Source organism: Manis pentadactyla, chromosome 16, assembly GCF_030020395.1.
Source record: "Manis pentadactyla isolate mManPen7 chromosome 16, mManPen7.hap1, whole genome shotgun sequence".
Classification (NCBI taxonomy): domain Eukaryota; kingdom Metazoa; phylum Chordata; class Mammalia; order Pholidota; family Manidae; genus Manis; species Manis pentadactyla.
In genome coordinates, this window is record NC_080034.1 from 39,556,696 (window position 1) to 39,572,360 (window position 15,665).

Consider the following 15,665-nt stretch of genomic DNA (forward strand, 5'->3'; position numbering starts at 1 on the left):
ACTCTGCATGGAAGGAAAGTTGCCATTTTCTTGGTCTTGGAGTTATCTCAACCTTTAAGGCTCAGGGTTTGTAAGAATAAGGAGAAAACAATGCACAAAAACATGTTTTGACACCCAGCCATCTGAAGACCCCTGAAATTCTGTTTTTCCATAATCAGAATAAATACTAGACAATTGGAGCCACCCCAGAGGGCATTGTCGAGCTTTCCCATAGCCTTTAGAAGTGGTGACTCAGCATAAGATGACTAAATGGATGAGAGCAGTGCGTTCGGTTTTGCTTTGATGGGGCTGAGTGCCATCTTCCAGACGGGCTTGATAGGACCCTTTCTAGTCTTGCACCACAAACACCATATGCATGGTGCAGTGCCAAAAAGGGGCCTTGAAGGTGGAGCCTAGTGAGAGCTCAGGCACAAGCCTGCAGATGGGTTTGCTGGGTGAGACCAGTTTGGGCTTGCAGATCAAATTCTGATGGTTTGTTGCAGTAAATACAGACTTTGAAGCTGGAGTCAAAGCTTTTGAGGCAACAGTGATGGGCCATCCAGCAACTCATGGAAGGCCCACCAAGGTAAGGTATTCCAGCTAGTAAAACTGGTAGCAGAAGTCGATCTTACGGCGTATGGGTGTTGGGGTCATTTGTGGGGTACTATGGGCCAAGCATTGTGTGGCGGTGGACAATAATTAGCCAAGTGGGTTGGTAACTGGTTAAAATCGGAAACCACACAGGTGGTTTTGGGCTGGTAGTCACTCATTTCAGTCTTGATAGGCAGTTGTAATTTAGACCACAAGGTGGCAGCCGACTCCAACAACAAATAAGTACTTAAACTTACTCCTGGGAGGCAAGCTTTCTATTCTGAACCACCAATAAGTAGAAGCTTGCTTTGGCAGAAAGGTAGTGTTTGGGTAAGCTGTTTGAGTGTAGCCTTGGCTGCCTTGCCAGATATTGCTTTTTATCCAATTTTTCTGCTGGCTCGAGTGATGTCAAGTGGTTTGCCCGTGTTCACACGCCTTGTGATTGTTTAACCTGGATTCCACTGTGAAATGTTAGTAGCTCCCGGCCTTTCTGTTTCCCACCAAGGCCAGCACGTGAGCAGATGGGTGTCCTCTATAGCCTTGGTGATTTTCTGGCCCCCATTTTTTTTTTAGCTGGTGCTCTTTGCCAACCCTTTCCCTCGTGACTTAAATTAGTTTCAGGATGTATTCAAGATCACCCATGAACTCTGGGAAAACCTAACGAATCTACAAGGTGAAGTCAGAGCCTGTGCATAAAAATATGCAGATGGAGGTGGCTTTTCCTGCCTGCCAATCCCCTGCCACCACTTTGATAGATTAATGGCCCCTGCCAATCAATAATTAATTTAGCTTACTCAGGGATCAGTGCTGACAAAAAGTGCTCTGGGAAAGACTTGAAATTTCTTGTCTTCAAGGATCACAATCTAGTTAGGAAAAACAAAACCAAAGCTGTACATTAAGAGTCCATAATGCCAAATACTCTGTAAGTGGTAAATGGTTATATCCAGAATTCTAAGGGCAAGGAGGAAGAATGAAGTGACCCAGAGGAGTTTGTGGAGCAGGGGAGGGGTGAGACTAGGCAGGGCATCTTGAAGATGTTTGATTGGAAAATAAAAATGTCAGATGGTGTCAGATTATGAAACTAATGTCAAAATAAAGGGTTTGTTGGGTAGAGCTAAGGAAGGTGAATATTTGCTATTGAAAGTGCCTGAGGTTATCTAGAGTGGCTGGGTTACAGGGGCAGGGAGAGGCTGAACTGGGTACCTGCATGGGCCTGTCAGTCACTAGGCAAAAGCTTTGGGGAAGTTCTGGCCCATTTTTCAGGGCTAGTTTTCAAGCCTATCACATCGCACATCTGCGTACCAGGTAATCCTCACCACCCCTACTACACCCAAATGAGGCTCCAAAGGATTTTTAAAGAATTTTGGAAGCTGACGGCTGATGAAGATAACATTTAAACAAACTTCCTAATGTGGGCACATCCCTTTTTTCCCTGAAAAATAACCGTCCCCCTGCAGACAGTGCCAAGAGCAGCTTTAAGTCTGATTCTAGTAAACAGACCCTTAAGAAGCAGCTGCTATATGCCTATGTTAGGGGCTGGGAGACAAAGATGTTTTTGAGGACAGATCCTCCAGCCCTGAAGACAGGAGGGCCCCAGAGAACACTCCTTACAGTGGGCCTCCTGCAGGGCAGTACTGGCCCATCATGGCTAGAAATTCCCCAGACCTAACCCTTGTTTCCAGAAGCCAGGCCTGCTATGGGAGAACTAAAAGAGAAGCCCCCTTGTGCCCAAACTTCTCCAAGGTTGGGGAATGCAGCCACTGGTAGCTCCAGAGCAGTGAGGGTTCATGGGTTCCTGCCACTTGCACAGACCCCTGAAAATGGATGTATTCAGTCCTTAGACCTTGGAGAAATGAGACTTGGCTGAGAGCACTACTTAGGACAAGTGTTTCGAAGTCCACAAATGAGGGAGATGCTGGTCTAATCACTACCTGTCCTGGGTCAAAGTCTGCCTGTTTCCAATGAGTGTAAAGCACTCCTGGCTTTCAGAGAAGGGATCAGTGGCCACAGTGAGAGATGGCCTATTTTGGTTAGGCTTTTAGGAAAAGGACTTGGTCTTTGGATGCAATGGGAGGAAGCTGGTAGTCTACTGGCAAACAGAGAACTAGGCTGGGGAGAAGTGGAACAGATCCTCCTGCCTCAACCCTCCCTCCACCTTGCCTCAGGCTGCCATGAACTTCCCCAGAAACCACTGTAATCCCTAAGAGGGTTCCCTGCCCTCTAGTTTTTCCCTGCTCTAGACTTGTCCCTATCACCCAGCCAAGGTTTTTTTCCCCTGGAACACAAATGTAAACAAGGTGTTGCCAGCTTAAAATCCTAAAAAAGCTCCGTGTTGCCTTCTAGAGTCGTCTAGAATCTAGACAAATGTCAGGCTCCTTGCATGGCCCAACAGGTCCATCACGACTTTGCATCTGCCTACCAAAGGGCTCCAAATTCCAGAATCCAGATAAACTAGCTCTCCATCTTTCTCAGCTTCAGGCTTTTTTGCATGCAGCATTCCATCTATTGGGAAACACTCCCACCCTCACCCGTTCAGGGCTTTCATTCATCACTATTCAGATTAAATATCACCTCTAAGAAGCCTTTCCTGACAGAACCCTCCCATACTTCAAACTCAGGTTAGTTCATCCTGTTAGTGGACTGTTGTATCTCAGCTTTAGCAGTTGGAACTGCTTGGGATAACTTGACTCTTGCTCTGGGGGTGCCTGTCTCACTGCCAACATGCAATAGCTCCTTTGTAATTGTTAGCTGCATAAATGATGTGCCTAAGGAGTTGTCTCTGAGCTGCTGTCTACTTACATGAACACTTCAGGGGGAAAAAAATCTTTTCAGGCTTAATTGGCAATGCAAAAGTGACTGAGATACATCCTTACTGTGCAGGTGCTGCCAGTTAGGGAAAACCTAGAAACATAAACTGTGGGAAGTGACTACTGGCTACAGCTTGAGTTTTATTGGCTTTCAGGGAGGAGGGGAGCAGATAGGACCCAAGGAAAGACCACTGTGTCTTCTCTGACCAGTGGGTCACTGGAACCATCTGAGCTGAATCTTACAGTTTTGACTAAAGTAGCATGACGCCATGCTGGTGGCTGGCTGAGGTGGTGTCCCACAGAGTAATTGGAGGAAAAAATGGGGGCGTTCTCTAATAGGAGTTTGAATTTTTATTCTTTTATTTATTTTTTCAGCTATACTGAGACATTAAATTGACTATATTTAGAACGTACACTATAATTTTTTACATATGTATTTGCCCATGAAATCAAGATATGAATGTAGCATCATTCCAAAAATTTCCTTCTGTTTGTAATCCCTCACCCCAGCCTACCTCCACCCCCAGGCAAACACTGATCTGCCTTCTGTCAGTATAGATTAGTTTGTACTTTCTGGAGTTTTTAAAAAATGGACTTATACAATATGCCTTTTTCTTTTTTTTAAAATTTAAATTGTTTAATAAGTTATTATTGATATACACTCTTATGAAGGTTTCACATGAAAAAACAATGTGGTTACTGTGTTCACCCATATTATCAAGTCCCCACCCATACCCCATTGCAGTCACTGCCCATCAGTGTAGTAAGATGCCACAGGTTCACTATTTGCCTTCTCTGTGCTACACTGTTTTCCCCGTGATCCCCCACACCATGTGTACTAAACATAATACCCCTCAATCCCCTTCTCCCTCCCTCCTCACCTGCCCTCCCACACCCCTCCTCTTTGGTAACCACTAGTCCCTTGGAGTCTGAGTCTGCCGCTATTTTGTTCCTTCAGTTTACAATATGCCTTTTTCTATAGTCTGGCTTTTACTTAGCACCATTGTTTTTAGATGTTGCCACATATGTCAATAGTTTTTGTTTATTGCTGAGTAGTATTCCATTGTATGGATATATTGCTTTTTTAAAATGCATTTACCAGTTGGTGGGCATTTGGGTTGTTTCCAGTTTTTGGCTATTGTGACTAATGCTGCCATGAACATTCCTGTAGAAGTTTTTGTGTGAATATTTTCAGTTATTTTGGGTATCCACCTAGGAATGGAGTTGCTGAGTCATATGGTAACTTGATAGTTAACATTTTAAGGAGCTGCTAAACTGTTTTCTAAAGTGGCTATGCCATTTTACATGTCCCACCAGCAGTGTCTGAGTTTCATTTGCTTCACATCTTCACCAATACTTGGTCTTTTAATTTTAGCCAGTCTTTTTATTTTGGCCATTCTAATAGGTGTAAAGAGTTTGGATTTTATCCTATAGATGATAGGGAGCCAATTAACAATATGAAGGTGAGAATTGGTACGACCAGGAGGGCTGTTTGGCGAATACTTGCACCCTCACTGCAGTAAACAGTAGACTGAATTTGGGTCTGCACAGGAACCATACTGGCACTGAGTGGTCATGGGTAAACCACTCAGTCAATAGTGACCACAGTACACATTCAGCCTGCTGAGGGAAAGGGAGGGGGGAAAATCCATCATTTGATTGCTCAGTTTTAGAAAGGGAAACTAGGACAGAATGAGGGCATTAAGAGGGAGAAATGAAAGGAATTGTTTAAAAAGTTGCAGCCCATAGAAAGCCTGGAGCCCATTTCTGTTTAAAAGTGCTTTATTGGAAGCCTGTGATAAATGCATGGCATAAATCCAAAAGAACAGCCACTTGAAAAATAAGCCTTGCATGGTTTACTGACAGATCAAAGAGGCTATTGTGAGGAAAAGGGCATCTTTAAAAATAAATATTAAATGGAAGAGGATACCCAGGCTAGGAAATAAGGAAACCTTAAAACAGAGCAAAGTTTGTAAAAGCTAAGAATCGAATGGCATTAAAATGTTTTTGAAGAGTACTAGCAAGAAATACCAAAGTAAATAGTTCTAGTTTATTTAAGTGCCTGAAAAGCAGAAGGTCAGTTTGAGAATCTCAGTTCTTAGTGTGCAAAAAGTATAGCAGGAGGATAAACAGACTGACCCTGTGACATTTTGTCTCCATCACAGAGATTTCCCCTTACATTAAAATTAAAAAAAAATTACTATGGAAAATTTCAAGCATATATAAAATAAACAAGAGTATAATAAATCACCATGTACTGGCCACTGAGCTTCAACAGTCATCAACATTCTGCCACTCTACATTGATCTCTAAGCCCACTCCCCTCTTACCCTAACTCAATTCATTTTTTAGACTCAGGTTTATGAGGTATAATTTACATGTAGTAATATTTACCCTTTTTAGGTGTACGATTCTAAGGTTTGCTAAAGAGTCATGTGTCCTATATGTGACTATATATAATAGTCACATTATCCTGTATTATGTGGGTGGACTCAATATAATCACAAGGGTCTTTATAAGGAAACAGAAGAGCCAGAGATAGAGAAGTGATGCGGAAAGTAGAGGTCAGAGACTGACAGAGATAGAGATGTGAGTGGGGACCATTGGCTGCTTGGCAAATACTTGAACTCCCATTGCAGGAAATTTGGACTGAATTTGGGTCTGCACAGTGCCCATACTGCCACAGCAAAGCTATGGAGCTTTCACGACACCCTGAAAAGGTCCCCCATGCTGCCCCTTTGTGGTCATCACTGTGGCAGCCATTGTTCTTGGTCTTTATAATTTTGCCTTTTCCAGAACATTAGAAAATCATACAGTATGTCCTGTTGTGTATCTGGCTTCTTTTGCATAATATTTTAACATTTGTCCATGAGGTTGCATTCATCAGTAATTTATTCCTTTTTATTGCTGAGTAGTATGCCATGGTATGGTCGCACTACAGCTTATTTACTCACTTAAATTTTTTTCATACAGTTATTTTTGAGTAAAATTGATGTTGAAATATACAAATCTCCTTTGATGAGTGGATATAGCTATGTAACTCACACCCCTGAGAAAGAGGAAGGCTGCCCCTCACGTCCAGAGGTTAGCCTGACCCTTACAGCTAGGTTTGAAGTTGGCCTGGTGCTAATAGGCCATGTCATTCTCCTCTTGGATATAAACGATGTCATCAGGTAACAACATCAGACAGGGTCACTTTGTGACTGATAAAACCAAAAAATCAAGACCATCTTACAATTTTGTCTAAGCACAGACAAAGCAAGTTCACTGTACAAACTACTAAAATATAAAACATCACTCTCCCAGCTAATATGAATGACTGCTGCTTCTCTACTAAATACAGTTTTAGTCGTGTTCATTGCAACCTCCTTGTAGGTAAGACTTCTCAAGATACCCAATTACAGAACACCCAGCTTCCCGATAGCCGTCAATCCAGACCAAAGCCCTACTTCCTTAAAACCTCCAACTCACCTAAAAGAAACCCAAATCCTAAAATAAATCATTCTTAACACCTCTTACTGAGACACTCTGTGCTTCTCAATTGTATGTGCTCTCTCACTCATTACAATGAAAAAAATACCCAACTTTGCTCAACTATGTTCTTGGTCTTTGGCTGGAGGGCATTGGCACCCCATCAAGATGCAGAACATTTCACTTTCCCGTGGACATCTGTGTTGTTTGGTTATGATGAATAGAGCTGCTATGAATGTTTTGTATAAAAGACTTTGTGGACCTATGTTTTCATCCTTTCTAGGGGAGTTAGTTTCCTATTGCTGCTGTAATAAATTATCACAAACTTAGTCACCTAAAATAACACAAATTTATTATCTTACAGTTCTCATGGTCAGAAGTCCAAAATTGGTCAGCAGGGCTGTGTTCCTCTTGCAGCTTTGGGGAGAATCTGTTCTCTTTACTTTTCCAGGTTCTCGAAGCCCTGCATTCCATGGCCCCTTCCTCCATTTTTTTCCCCTTTTTTTAAATTGAGGTACCCCTTTTTGATCTTAAAGCCGTCAGTGTAGCATCTTTAACTCTCCCTCTCTCTCTGACCTCTACCTGCCTCATCACATCTCTTGTCTCTGACTCTCCTGTCTCCCTCTTTCCCTTATAAGGACCCTTATTACACTGGGCCAACCCACGTAATACAGGATAATATCTCCAACTAGAGATCCTTGATTTACTCCCGTCGGCAAATTCCCTTCTCCTATGTAAGGTAATGCATTCATAGGTTATGGGGATTAAGATGTGGACGTTTTTGGGGGGCCATTATTCTGCGTACCACACTCGGTAAATACATCCAGGAGTGGAACTGCTTTGTTATTAGGTAGATACATATTTTTAGACACTGCCGAACAGTTTTCCAGTTCTCCACTGTTTTATATTCTCAACAGCAATGTATGAAAGTTCCAGTTACTCAATATCCACACCAACATTTGATGATGCCAGTCTTTTTAATTTTAGCCATTCTAATAGAAATGTGTAAAATGAGAAATTAGGAAGAATCGAAGCATAATTATGCAAAATCAAAATAGATGTAGGGACATTTCATTGTAGTTTTAACTTGCACTTCACTGATTGCCAGTGATACTGAACAATATTCAATATTCAACTACAGTGATTTGTAGTTCCATATGAATTTTAGAACTATTTGTTCTAGACTGTTGAAGAATGCTGTTGGTATGACTAAGCATGTTTTTAACTTAGTAAGAATGTTCTAAATAGTTCTTCAGTGTAGTTGTTTCATTGTATAGCCACTATACAACCACTGCATGAGTATTTCAGCTGCTCCACATCCTACCCAATATTTGCTACTGTCTTTTTGCTTTTATTCATTCTAATGAGTGTGAAATTGTATCTCACTATAGTTTTAATTTAAAATGCCTCATAACTAATAATCTTAAGCATCTGTTCAGTTATATTTTCCATTTTTAGAAATAGGAGTGTTTGCTATTTTATTGATTTGCATAAGTTTTTAAATGTATTTTGGCAAGCTAGTCATCAGTTTCAAATATATATATATAACAAATGTGTTTTCCAGGCTTGTCTAATCATTTTCTTAATGGTGTCTTTTGATGAGCAGACTATAAATTGATGAAATCCAATTCATCAAATTTTTCTTTTTATGGTTTCTGCTTTTTGTTGTCTCCAAGAAATTTTTGCCTACTCTGAGGTCATGAAGATACTCTCCATTACTTTCTTCTATAAGTTTTATGAGTCTTAGCTTTACATTTAGGTCTGTGATCACCTCAAATTAATTTTTGTGTATGGAGTGATATAGAAGTCAAAGTTCATTTTTTAACCAGCATTTTATATTGAAAATATAGCTACTTATAAAATGTTTTATTGAACATTTATATTCCCACTACGTAGATTATATTAATATTTTATTATACTTAATTTATCACCTACTTATTTGCTATCCATCCATCAGTACATTAAAAAAAAAAGTACATTTCCAAATAAATTGCAGACAATAGTGTGCTACCCCCTATATACTTAAGCATAGATCAGTATTATTTACACAAGTGAAATACATAAATTTTAAGTGAACTTTCACTGCTTTGTGACATGACCTGTGTAACACAAACATCTATTAAGGTATAGAATCTTACCATCATTCTGGAAAATTCCTTCAGTTCTCTTCCCAATTAATCCCCATCCTCCATATCCAGGAAGCAACCATTGTTCTGGCTTGCTTTTTCCTCACTGACACAGGTAAATTCTGCCTCTTCTAGGACTTCACATAATGGAATTATATAGTAGGACTCTTTTGTGTAAGGCTTTTTATATTCAGCATAATGTTTTTGATATTCATCCATGTTGATATGTGTATCAGTAGTGCATTCCCTTCTGTGGATGAATAATATTTTGTTGTATGGCTATTCCACAGCTTATTCATTCTTCTATTGATGGTCACCTGGAATGTTGCCAGGTGGATTTGTGGCTTTATGAAAATTTTTATACAAGCTTTTTGTGGACACAAATTTTTAGTTCCATTGGGGTAAATACCTAGAAGTGCAATTGTTAGGTCATAGTACAGGTATATTTTTAACTTTTTGATAAATCATCAAGCACTTTTTTTTCATTTCAATATTTTAAATTTAGCCATTCTGGTGTATTCCATGTAGTTTTAATTTGCATTTCCCTGGTGACTAATGATGTTGGACATTTTTAAGGTGGTTATTGGCAATTTCTTGTATCTTTGTATGTGATGAGTGTTAAATCTTTTGCCTAATTTTTAAAAATTTGTGAATTATGCTTCCACAAAGTTGGAAAAAACTAAAATAAAATCGAACACTCAAAAAGGTAACTTTTTAATTTTGAGATATTTATAGATTTGCAGTTATAAGAAATAATACAGAGAGAGAGCCTGTGTACCTTTTACCCAGATTCTCTTAAAGGTAACATCTTGCAAAACTGTATCTTGAAAATAAAATCTTGCAAAACACTGTTGCAACCAGGATATTGATATTTACACAGTCAAGATAGAGAACCACAATAAGGATCCCTCATGTTGTCCTTTAAAAGCCACACCTGTTTCCCTCCCACTCCAATACCTTCCTTAACCCACTAGTCTATACTCTTATTTCTATAATTTTGTTATTTCAAATATGTTATATAGATGGAATGATATAGTATATAGCCTTTTAGGATTTTTTTTATCACTTAACAATTCTCTGGAGATCCATTCTAGATTGTTTCCTGTTTCAATAGTTTGGTTCTTTTTATTGCTAAGTAGTAGTATGTGGTATGGATGCACCATACTTTAACCATTCACTCAGTGAAGGACATCTAGATTGTTGCCAGCTTTCGGTTGTAACAAGTAAAGTTCCTATAAACATTTATATGCAGGTTTTTGAGTAAACATAAGCCTTCATTTCTGTAGGATAAATGCCTCAGAGTACAGTTGCTGGGTTGTATGGTGGTTGTGTTTTTTTTGTTTTTGTTTTTAAAGAAACTGCCAGTTTGTTTCCCAGAGTAACCATCATTCCCACCATCAATGTATGAGGGATCCAGTTTCTCTGCATCATTGCCAGCATTTAATGTTAGTCCTTATTTTTTATTTAAGCCATTCTCATAGGTGTGTAGTGAGTTCTCGCTGTGGTTTTAATTTGCATTTCCCTAGGCTAATGATGTTCAACATCTTTTCATGTGCTTATTTGCCATCTGTATATACTCTTTGGTCTGTTTATGTCTTTGCCCATTTTCTAACTGGATTGTGGGTTTCTTAAAATTGTTGTTTGACAATTCTTTATTCTAGATAATAGTTCTCTGTCATATCTGTGATTTGCAAGTATTTTCTTCCATTCTATGGTTTGTTTTTTCCTCCTCTTACCAGGGTCTTTCACAGGGTAAAATATTTATATTTTTATGAAATCCTATTTATCAATTTCCTTTTACAGATCATAGTTTTGTTGTCAAGTCTAAGAAGTCTGCCTAGCACTTGATATTAAGGTGTTTCTATGTTTTTCTCTAGTCTGATAGTTTTATGTCTTACATTAAACCAATGATATGCTTTTAATTAATTTTTGCATGAGACTTAGGTTAAGGTTTCTTTTTTTGCTTATGGATTGTTGTAGCCATTTGTTGAAAGTCTATCTTGTTGCCCAGTTAAAAATTATCTGTCTTTTTTATTAATGAGTTGTTGTAGCTCTTTCTATATCCCAGATTCCAGTCCTTTGTCATATATATTCTTCCCATTGATGGTTTATCTATTAATTTTCTTAATGTTTTTTGATGAGCACAAGTCTCTAATTTGATGATTTAATTTATTGATTTTCTTTTATGAATATTGCTTTCTTAACCTATCTACCTTTTAAGTAATGAAAATATGTTTTCCACAAGTCTTTATGGGTTTAGTTTTTATGTTAATGTTTATGATTCATCTTAAATTATCTTTGTGTATTATCTCTTTGTAGAGATAGGAGTCATGGCTCATTTTTTTCCCTATGCATATCCATTTATTCCAGCACCGTTTGTTAAAAAGTCTGTCCTTTCTCCATTGGATTACTCTGTTATCTTTGTTGAAAAGCAAGTAATCGTGTAAGTGTGGGTCTCCTTCTAGGTTCTCTATTTTCTTCCATTGATCTATTAGTCTGTCTTTACACCATTATTCCATTGCCATGATTACTGTCACTTTATTGTAAGAACTGACATTAGGTAATATAAATCTTCTAATTCTGTTCTTTTTCAGTTTTTTTTTTTTTTGCTATTCGATATACTTTTCATTTCTCTTTAAAATTACTATGTCTACTTCTTCCAAATAACCTGATGGCATTTTTTATAGGAATATGTCAGTTTAGGAAGAATGGATTCTTTTTAATACTGAGTTTCCTAATTCATGAATTTGGTATATTTCTCCATTTATTTAGGTCTTCATTTTTCAATTGTTTGTTGCTTGTTATATAAATATATCTGATTTTTATGTATTGACTTTAATTCCTTTCACCTTGCTAATTTCAATTATTAATGCTAATATTTTGGGTATAGCTCTCTTTGGATTTTTCCACATACACAATCATATTGTCTACAGATAGTGATGGTTTCTCTTCCTTTCCAACATTATGCCATATATTTATTTTTCATGTCTATTTTACTAGCTAAGGTCTCTAATACAATATTTACTAGTGGTGGGAGCAAATATTCTTGCCTTGTTCCTGATCTTTGTGGGGTAGCATGTATTCTATTATGATTAAGTATGATGTTAGCTATTATTCGTAGATATCTATTATCAGATTGAAAAAGTTCACTTTTATTCCTAGTCTGCTTACAGTTTTTATTACAAAAGAATGATTTTATTAAACTTTTCTTAAACCAAATACTTTCCCCAGATCAAGATGATCATATAGTTGTTCTCTTTTAGTCTGATCATGAAGTTTACTTCATTGTTTGATTTTTTGTAAAGTTAAGCTAATCTTATATTTTTGTATTGATTTCTTTGGTCATAGTATATTTCACTGTGGATAGCTGGGTTCTATTTACTGATATTTTGTTCAGGATTTTTGTGTTTGTCTATATTCATGATGATTATTAACTAAAATTATGATTTTTTTAAACATTATATATTTGTTGAATAGATAAGGCTATTCCAATTTTCTATTTTGTTATTTTGATAAGGTGTTTTTCTAGGAATTTGTCCATTTCACCTAAAGGTATTGATTTATAAAGTGTTTCACAGTATTCCCTTATTACTCTTTTGATGTCTGTAGGATCTGTAATGACATCTCCTTTTTTATTGTAGGTATTGGTAACTGGCTTTTTCCTTTTTTTTTCCTTTATCAATCAGTCTTGCTTATAATTTCTCAATTTTATTAATCTTTTCAAATAACTAACTTTTGGCTTTCTTGATTTTCTCTTATTTTTTTTTCCATTTAATTTTTTTTTCTTTCTTCTACTCGAGTTTACCTGTTTTCTTCTAGCTTCTTAAAGTAGAAACTTAGATAATTTATTTTAAGTCTTTCCTCCTTTCTAATATAAGCATTTAAAGCTATACATTTCCTTCTAAGCACTGCTTTTTTAGTTGAACTCCATGAACTTTGATGTAGTTCATAGTTCAGTTAGAGATATTTGTGATTTCCTCTTTATTTCATGGATTATTTAGAAATCAATTAATTTACAATTATTTGGGTTTTCTGATATCTTACTGTTATTCTTTTTCCAATTAAGTCCTTTTTCCAAGAAAATATTCGGTAAGATTTCAGTCTTTTCAAATTTATTGCAGCTTGTTTTATGATCAAACGTATGGTCCATCTTGGTGCTGTTCCATGTGTACCTTTAACTGATGTATATTCTATACTTGGGTGTAGTGCTCTACAAATATCAAGGTCAAAATGATTGATAATGTTCTATACTTTGACATTCCTCCGTTAAAAAATTATTTATTTATTTTTATTCAGGTATCATTGATATATAATCTTATGAAGTTTCACATGAGCAACATTGTGGTTACTACATTCGCCCACATTATCAAGTCCTCCACACACAACCCATTGTAGTCAGTGTCCATCAGTGTAGTAAGATGCTATAGAGTCACTTCTTGTCTTCTCTGTGCTATACTGCCTTCCTTGTCCTCCCCCTACATTATGTGTGCTAATCATAATGCCCCTTAATCCCCTTCTCCCTTCCTTCCTCCACCCCCCACCTCTCCACCCCTTTTCCCTTTGGTAACTGCTAGTCCCTTCTTGGAGTCTGTGAGTCTGCTGCTGTTTTGTTCCTTCAGTTTTTCTTTGTTGTTATACTCCACAAATGAGTGAAATCATTTGGTACTTGTCTTTCTCTGCCTGGCTTATTTCACTGAGCATTATACCCTCTCGCTCCATCCATGTTGTTGCAAATGGTAGGATGACATTCCGCCTTTTTTATTGAGTTCTGTCATATACTGAGAGATGGGTAATGCAATCTCCATCTAAGATTGTGCATTTGTGTATTTCTCCCTTTAGTTGTTTTTATTTCATGTATTTGGAATTTGTTAGTAGGTACTTATATATTTATAATTGATAGGTTTTCTTTAAGTGTTTGTCTCTCTATCTTTGATGGTATTCCCCTTTTGAAGCAGACAGGAAAAAAAGCCTGTCCAGTGAGAAGGTAAGAAGAACCACATAGATATATAGTGTCATCAAAGTAGATGGGAGGCATGGGGCAAAATTGTGACTGACTCCATGGGAGGGATGAGTAAACATGTTCAATTTCATAACTCTATTAAAAAATTTCCCCTCAAACCTGTTCTGGAACTTGAAATATATTTATTGAGTTTTACCCTTTAGGACTTTTGGAAAGTTGTAGAATAACATATTAGTTGGGATTAGTTTACTTGATTTAAATCTGTTACTACCCACTATCCCCTATGGAAGGTAATCCCCCTTTCAAAAATTATGGAAGATAATCCCCTTCTCAAGAATTATTTCCTTACCCTCTGTTAAGTACACTGCCTGGGATATAGGGGCAACTACATGAATGAACTACAGGCCAGGTAACTTTTATTAGAGGTAGGCAGCTTCTAACATGGCCCCTAGTGATTCTTGCCTCTGGTATCCTTGTAACCTCCTCCTATATTGACTTGTGTGATCTTGTATGATCAATAGAAAGCTGTGGAACTGATAAAGTGACTTTCAAGGCTAGGTCAAAAAAGGCATTGCAGTTCAGTCTTAGAATCCTATGTTGTTCACTCTGGGAAGAATCTAGACACCATGTATGAGGGTGCTCAAGTAGCCACATGGAGAAGTCCACATGGAAAGGTACTGAGCCTCCTTCCAACTGCTGGTCATATAAGCAAGCCACCTTGGAAGTAGATCCTCCAGCCCCAGTCAAGTCTTCAGATGACTGCAGCCCTAGCCAACATCTGACTGTAACTTTATGAGAGACACCAAGCCAGAACTGCTCAGCCAAACCTCTCCAGGATTCTTAACCCACATGAAAAATAATATTTTAAGCCATTGAGTTTTGGGGAGATTTGTTATACAGCAACAGGTAACTAATACAAAAACAAAGATCAGAAACAAAAGGTGCTCTTGGGGGACCTGATGGGATGGACCAAGTAGTCCCAGTGAGGTGGGAGGAGTGAGAGGTAATGTTAAGGGAACAAGGTGAAATAAGGAACCTGTGAGAATCAATTTTCTGTATTTTATTTGTCACTTCATCTGGGACTGGCCTTTAACAGATGATCTCTGAAATGTGAAATAGGAGACTGATGTGTTATCTTCATTCAGAAGACAGAGTTTTCGGGTGTTATAGGTTCCTGTAGATAAGTAAGCCTCATTCCATACTGGGCAAGTACTTCAGTAACTAAAGATCAGGTTCTGGAAGGGTGATAGTTGTTTTTTCATTAACAAAAATTTTTGAGATGTGTTAGATGTCAGGCCTGGAATAATTGCTGAGTGAAATAAGCAAGGATAAGTGAGACACAGATCCTGTTTTCAAGAAGTTTGAAATGAGAGATTGACAAGAAAACAGTGACACTGTGACAACATCATAAAGCAGGACAAATCCAGGCCAGTAGGAGGCATAGAAGCAGTTAGGGAGGGCTTCCAGGAGGAGGAAACTTGTAATCTGAGTTTTGAAGGATAAATATTATTTGGCCTCTTTCTAGGTGAGAGGGGAGGTGCAAAGGAGTGTATGAGGGTGTTGGAAGAAGAGACCTGCAGATTGCAGGAAAACACGTTCAAAGACTTGGAAGACTGTTTAGAGGTTCAAGAAACTGTAGGTAGTTCAGAATGACTAGACTATAGGGTAAGGTTGGCTGGGGCCAGCTTTTGCACCATCTTTTATCTCCTTATCTCTGGTAGTGTTTGAATT